At 32.4% G+C, this 7,425-nt stretch overlaps 1 pseudogene; it reads left to right on the forward strand.

Moving 5' to 3' along the window:
• Positions 1-6,083: 6,083 nt before the first annotated feature.
• LOC144252465 (casein kinase II subunit beta-like) lies at positions 6,084-6,658 on the forward strand (annotated as a pseudogene).
• Positions 6,659-7,425: the final 767 nt, after the last annotated feature.

Raw genomic sequence — 7,425 nt, forward strand, 5'->3', positions numbered from 1 at the left:
AATTCTACTTTTATTTATCCATAGATTTTTCTCCAGGGAAGACAAAAAAAGATACACTGGATTGAATGTAAATGAAAATGCAACACATTAAAATTTGTAGAGTGGAGTAAAGGCAGAATTGAGGAGGAAATTTATAGCATTAAATGAATATATAAGAAGAAAAGCCTTAAGTAATTAATCTCAACTTTGACTTTAAGAATATAATTTAGGAAAAGGATAATAAATAAAAAACCTGCAGAGGGAAAAGACAAGTGGAGTTAACATTGGAAATCTTTAGAGCACAAATAAAAACAGTGGAAGAAAGATCTGTCCCTCTGAAAAGATTCATAAAGTTGAAAAGCCTCTAATAAGGCTAACAAAGAAAATAGAAGACAATAATTACTAAAAACCAGGATTGAAACATACCATCCCAGAACTTGAAGACATCAAAATAATCACAAAGGAATGCTATGGACAACTGCACATGGACTGACTTTACACCCATAGGATAATAAAGGCCTCCTCTCCTGGGGTCAGTGGAGTCCACTGATGGGCTTATTTCTCAAAAAAAAATCTACCATAACTCATTCATAAATGTAAAAAAATATTCCTATATGAATTAGGAAATTGAATTTGGTTTTTGAAATTAAAAAAAAAAAGAAATTTCCTGGCTCTTAGAGTTTCCCTGGAGAATCCTACCATATATTTAAAGATGCACTAACATAAATTCTACACAGTCTTTTCCAGGAATAAAAATAGATGGGATATGTCTCAATTTATTTTACAAGACTAGTATAAATTTGTTACTAAAACAAGACAAAAAAAATTTCTTTTGAAGAAGAAAAAGAGGGGGAGGAGGAAAAGGAGGAGGAGCAAAAACACAATAAGAAGAATTAAAGGCCAAAATCAATCAAGCACATATACATACATATCCTTAAAAAATAGTAGTAAATTGAATTCAGTAATATAAAAATAATAACTATATACCATGAACAAATGAGGGTCATTCAAAGGACTTTTTTAAATTTTCAAAATTAATTAAAGAAATACACCATATAACTAATGAAATAAATCCCAAAAAAACTAGGAAGAGAGGTGAACTGCCTCAACTTGATGAAGACCATCACTGGAAAACCTGTAGACACCATTTTACTTAATGATGAAAGAATTCCCCTGAGATCAGGGACAAGGCATTGATGTTCACTCTTATTCATCATTGTAGTAGAAATCACAGCCAGAACAATAAGGCCAAAAATGAAAAAAATTCAGAAGTAAAGGAAGAAATACAATAAACATTGTTTACAGATATCCTCTTTTACCTATGTAGAAAATTTTGAATAATCTGCAGAAAACCCCCATTGAAAACAATAAATTGTTTTACAAATGTCAAATGCATAATATTAACACATGAAAAAAATCACATCCCTACATTCTACCAAGAAACACATAGAACCTGAATTTAAAAACACAATACCTAGCCAGGAACAGTAGCACATGCCAGTAGTTCTAGACATTTAGGAGGATGAAACAGTAGAATTGCTTAAGCCCAAGAGTTTGAGACCACTTTTGGAAACATAGTTAGATCCTGCCTCAATAACAAAATTAAAAAATAAAGACAACAATAGTAAGTACCATTCATGATTGTGCCAAAGAAATAAAATCCAAAGGCATAATAAACCTAGAAAAATATGTGAACTGTTTATATCCCAGAAATGACAAGAGGCTTATGAAAAAGTTAAAAAAAAATACATAGGAAGATATGGTATGTTCATGTATTGGAAGACTACGTTTTAAAAATGTCAGTTAGTTGATCCCAGTTTACCTTTAGTTTAAATGCAATTCCTGTGAAAATCCCAGAGAAAAATTATAGGCATATATAAACTTGCTCCAAAATACATATTAAAAGGAAAAGGCCTAGAAAACATAAAACAAGTTTCAAAGATAAGAAAACAGTGAGGAGAAGACAATTTAATCAAAGACTTAATGTAATACAGACAATGTGATATTGCTGAAAGAACAGCCACATAGATAAACAGAATAGAATGAGTAATCCAGAATTAGCCCCTAAAAACCTTTTAGTTAGATGTGTTATAAAAATTCTCTCTGATTTATCTTTTCTTTTCTCAGTATTATTTTTTTTTCAAACAGAAATTGTATATATTTAGGTGTATAATATGATATATGTATATATTGTGAAATGGCTAAACCAACTAAAAAGCATATTTATTACCTCATATACTTAACATTTTTGTGGCATTAGAACACATAAAAGCTACTCTTCAGTATATTTTAAGTATTCAACATTTTGCTATTAGCTATAGTCATTGTGATGTGAAATAGATCTCTTCAACATATGCTACCTATCTAACTGAAATTTTGTGTCCTTTGATCAATTCTCTTTTGATTTTTCACAGAAGTAATGACCTAGGAACTAATCAAAGTTAAACCTACATCATACCCAAGGAATAGTTCATGATTTCTCTCCTCAAAAACAATAGGTTAAGGATAACTTTTTCAACTAATGGTTCTGCAGCAATTGACATCAGTAACTAAGACTCATCTCCAAGAGCTAACATTAGGTAAAACACAGACTTAACACCAAAAGTATGAACCTTAAGGTGAAAAACTAATGAATTGGACCTCATCAAAATTAGGCATTTTGCACTGTAAAATACCTTGTAAATGGAGTTGGAGAAAAAATATTTGTAATCCAAATATCTGATAGACAAGTATATAAAATATATGAAGAACCTTCAAAATTAAATAGTAAAACCTCTCAAAGCTCCAGAAATAAAAATAAATTTATTTTTAAAAAATTGAGGTATGGCTGGGCACAGTGGTACATGCCTATATTCACTGTAACTCAGGAGGCTGAGGCAGGAGGATTATAAGTTCAAAGCCTGTCTCAGCTACTTAGTGAGTCTCAAAGCAACTTAGTGAGACCCGATCTTAACTCAAAAAGATAAACAAAGTCTGTATATGTGGCTGAGTGGTTAAACAACTCTGGGTTCATACCCTGGTACCAAAAAAAAGATTAACACATATGAAGACATTGATCACTTAAAATGGGAAATGGGTAGCCACAAGAAAGTAAAGTAGACCCAGCAATTGCACACTTGGACATTTATTGCAAAGAAATTAAAACTTATGTTCTCACAAAATTTATACATGCATATATGTGGCAGTGTTAGTCACAATCACAGAAACATGCAAACAGCCCTATTATCTTTCAATGAAAACAGCTAAATTATCCTTCAATGAGTTAAACAAGCTGTAGTACATTCATATGATGGAATAGTATGCATTAATCAAAAAGACAAAATATTGACAAACCAAATTAGCTGAATAAATGTTCCAAAGAATTATTCTAGTGAAGATGAATTTTTAGATATTGCATATTGTGTTATTCCATTTAACTAATAATACTTAATAAGTAAAATTTTAGAAATCAAGAACGTCTTATTGTTTGCCAAGAGTTTGGGAGAGAATTGGATAGGGAGGGAATCAATAAAATGGCACTATGAGGAAGGGAGTCTTGTAGTGATGAAAATATTTTATATCTTGACTGTAGCAATGTCACTATGTTGGTTGTGATATTGAATTCTAATTTTTAAAGAAGGTGTTGTTAGATACCACTTTGTGTGGTTTCCTATTACATTAAGTGAAATCTGTATTTTGTGTAAATGTGACATTGTCTTAGTTAGACCTGGAAAATCATAATTAAATACTGTAATTTGATACGTAGAGGGAACTAGGTAAAGGGAATATAAGATCTCTTTGTATTATTTTTATGGTCTCTAAAAATAAAAATTTGAATTTAAAAGAAATCTATACACAGAAAAGAATGACATTAAACAGAATTCATACTCAATATTTAGTCAGAATTAGCATGTTTGCAATTATTAGGTCATTAACAAGTAATGATAGGTAAATTTTTTTCATGGAAATAAAGAATAAATTAGTTGTCTATGCACATATTGGAATTTTTGCAAACGATTTCATTGATTATGCACATTATAGTTTTGAATTGTTTCTATAATAACAAAATAACTGAGCAACAACAGAAAAGAACAAATGTAGAAAGGTCTGGTTTATACATGTCTTCTAATGTAAAACTGTGTGAGACTTTTTCTATACTTTGAAGAGTATGTGGTATAAATTAGATTTCTAGAAGAGCTCAGCAAATTTATCAATGTATGATTTTATCAGGTGTAGGAGATTTTGGAAAGTGTCATATCCTAAATATCTATGCTTATTATTTTATGATAAGAAATGATAGTAGCTATTAAACATTTTTAGTAACTAAAATCTGAAACAAAATTTATTTTTTTGTTTATAGTCTAGGACAATTAGATAATAGTCCATGTTGCAAGGCAATCCTAGCAGGCAGGCGACTATACTGGTAGTGACCTAGGAATTGACTCAAGTTAAACTTACATCATGCCCAAGGAATAGTTGGTGGTTTCTCTCCTCAACTTGGGAGTAGCTGGTGCTATACAATGAGTTTTGCCTTGGCTATTGCTGCAAGCATAAGACCAGTCTCTGCCTTCCAAATCCATGTTTGTCGAAAAAAAATTGTGTTGGTTCCTCTGTAGAAAATTTATTGACTATGTATATACATGTGTCTATTCAATCTTTCTATTCTATTCTGTATACTTATTTGTTTACCCTTATGCTAACACTACCTATCTTAAGTACTGTAGGTTTTTAGGAAGCCTTGAAATCAGAGGGTATTAGTTTCCCAACTAGAGTTTTTGTGATATTATTTTTGACATCCCAGATCATTTGTATTTTGATATAAATTTTAAAATTAACATTTTAACTTCCACTTTTATAAATTTTCACTTTTGTAGATATCTATGTTTTGTATAGTCTGCGATTATGATATATTTTAATTCATAGGTGATTGAAAAATAAAAAATAAAAAATAAAAAATACCTTAAAAATACTGAGCCTTTCAATCCATAAATATGGTGTATCTCTCTATTTACTCATGCCTTTTATAATTTATCTCAGCTCTATTTTAATCTTTTGGTCTAGATATGTACATATTTTTGATAAAATATCCCTAAAAACTTTCTTTCATGATATTACTTAAATGGTTTATTTTAAATTTTTCATAATACAGACATATAATTAAATTTTGTTATTAAGAAAATTCCTGCTGTATTACTTTGTGTGTATTTCTTGGTTTCTCCCTCCACCTATGTAATAGAGGCAATAATATCAACAAACTTTTAAGTTTTTAACTGTCCTATGAACAGTTAATAAGTAAAAATATAATAAAAAAAACCCTAGTGATGACAGAGAGGTCCAATGGTATGCTGCAGAGAGTATGTTAAAAAATTTCACATACAAAGATAATTCAGTTAAATGACATAGCCTCATTCCTACATAAGATTTTTCATACCTCAGGTTAGAATTCATATAATTTTTTTGAAAAAGGTTGCTTTGAAATGCTTATGCAATTTGTTTTATTTTGAAGTTGAGCAGGGTAGACTATTCTGAGATGACAATTTAAAAAGAGATGTAGACATTGAGATGGTTCTGCCCTCACAGTGTGGATCAGTGTTGCCAGAATTTACCCACTCTATGTCCTTCAACACCTCACTTCCCCGAACCTCTGCTTGTTCCTCAGAAACTCTGTGTGGTTTCCTATTACATTAAGTGAAATCTGTATTTTGTGAAAATATGACATTTTCTTAGTTAGACCTAGAAAATAATAATTAAATACTGTCATTTGACAAAGACCCATATAGAATCATGATAGAGACTCTTATTTCAAGCATAACTGAAAAGCTTAAGTTCAAAATTTTAAAAATAGAAAAGAAAACTGGTTATGATATAAACATCAAAATAGATCATTATCTGAATTGCTATTTCTTCTCTATTTTTTCAAATAATTCATACCAGTAGGGATGAAAGTGAACAGAAGGGAGATAAATGATGTATGAAGAAAATATAGCACAACTCCCCCCCTCACTGCCCCCCCACTTAGCCTGCCCTTGTTGGGTCCCCAGCCTGCTCTGTAGCGGTAGCGGTGGTTCCTTAGAAGCCTTAATCAACTCCCCCACCCTGGTCCAGTTCTCTATCCAGAGGCTCACATGAAGATGATTAGCTCAGAGGAAGTGTTCTGGATTTCCTGGTTCTGTGGGCTCCATGGCAATGAATTCTTCTGTGAAGTGGATGAAGGCTATATCTAGGACAAATTTAATCTTACTGGACTCAATGAGCAACTGTCTCAATATTGACAAGCTCTAGACATGATCTTGGACCTGGATCCTGCTGAAGAGCTAGAAGACAACCCCAACCAGAGTGACCTGATTGAGCAGGCAATTGAGATGTTGTATGGATTGATCCATGCCCGCTACATCCTCACCATCTGTGCCATCTCCCAGATGTTAGAAAAATACTAGCAGGGGGCATTTTGGCTCCTGAACCTGTGTGTACTGTAATGAACCAGCCAATGCTTCCCAACAGCCTTTCAGACATCCCAGGCGAGGCCATGGTTCAGCTCTACTGTCCCAAGTGCATGGATGTGTACACACCCAAGTCTTTGAGGCACCATCACAAGGAGGGTGCCTACTTTGGCACCAATTTCCTTCACATGCTCTTCATGGTGCATCCAGAGTACCAGCCCAAGCAACCTGGAAACCTAATGACCCAATGGGGCCCGTAAAGTAAATAAAACTATAATAAATAAAATAAAAGTCAATTTAATTTTCATAATCCAGAGAGATCTATCATTGGCATGCTAGCATATTTCCTTTTAGTCACTCTTTCCACATTATAAGACACACACACACACATGTATATATGCTCAAATGCAGATTTTTTTGGTCCTTATTACTATATGCTATTTTTTGGGGGGGGCATCAAGGATTGAACACAGGAGTGCTTGACCACAGAGCCACATTTCCAGCCATTTTATGTATTCTATTTAGAGACGGGGTCTCCCTGAGTTTCTTAGAGCCTTGCTGAATTGCTCAGGACCTCACTAAGTTTCTACGGCTGGCTTTGAACTTGCAATCCTTCTGCTTTAGCCTCTTGAGCCCCTGAGATTAACTACATCCATTTTTATTACCCAATGACAATTTCCCATGACCTCGAGGTTGAACTTCAGCAATCTGAATCAAAATGTTCAGTCATAAGTTATAAAAATGTTGAACTTAATCACTCTCTCATTAGTAATATTTAGACTATTTCAAAGTTTTAAAACTGCAAAAAATTCTGTAATAAACATTGTTGTACATAATAAATTTCTAGGAAAAAAATATTGGGTCAAAGAAATGATTTTTACAGGCTTTGATTCCTACTTTGCTTTTGTTTATTGAGGTTAAGAAATTTAAACCAGCACCAATTTTACATAAAAGTAAACAATACTTTTTGCTCTCATCAGAATTGAGAAATATCATATGAAAACCAATGTTTTATTAGTTTAAGTTG

Source organism: Urocitellus parryii, unplaced genomic scaffold (assembly GCF_045843805.1).
Source record: "Urocitellus parryii isolate mUroPar1 unplaced genomic scaffold, mUroPar1.hap1 Scaffold_43, whole genome shotgun sequence".
Taxonomy (NCBI): domain Eukaryota; kingdom Metazoa; phylum Chordata; class Mammalia; order Rodentia; family Sciuridae; genus Urocitellus; species Urocitellus parryii.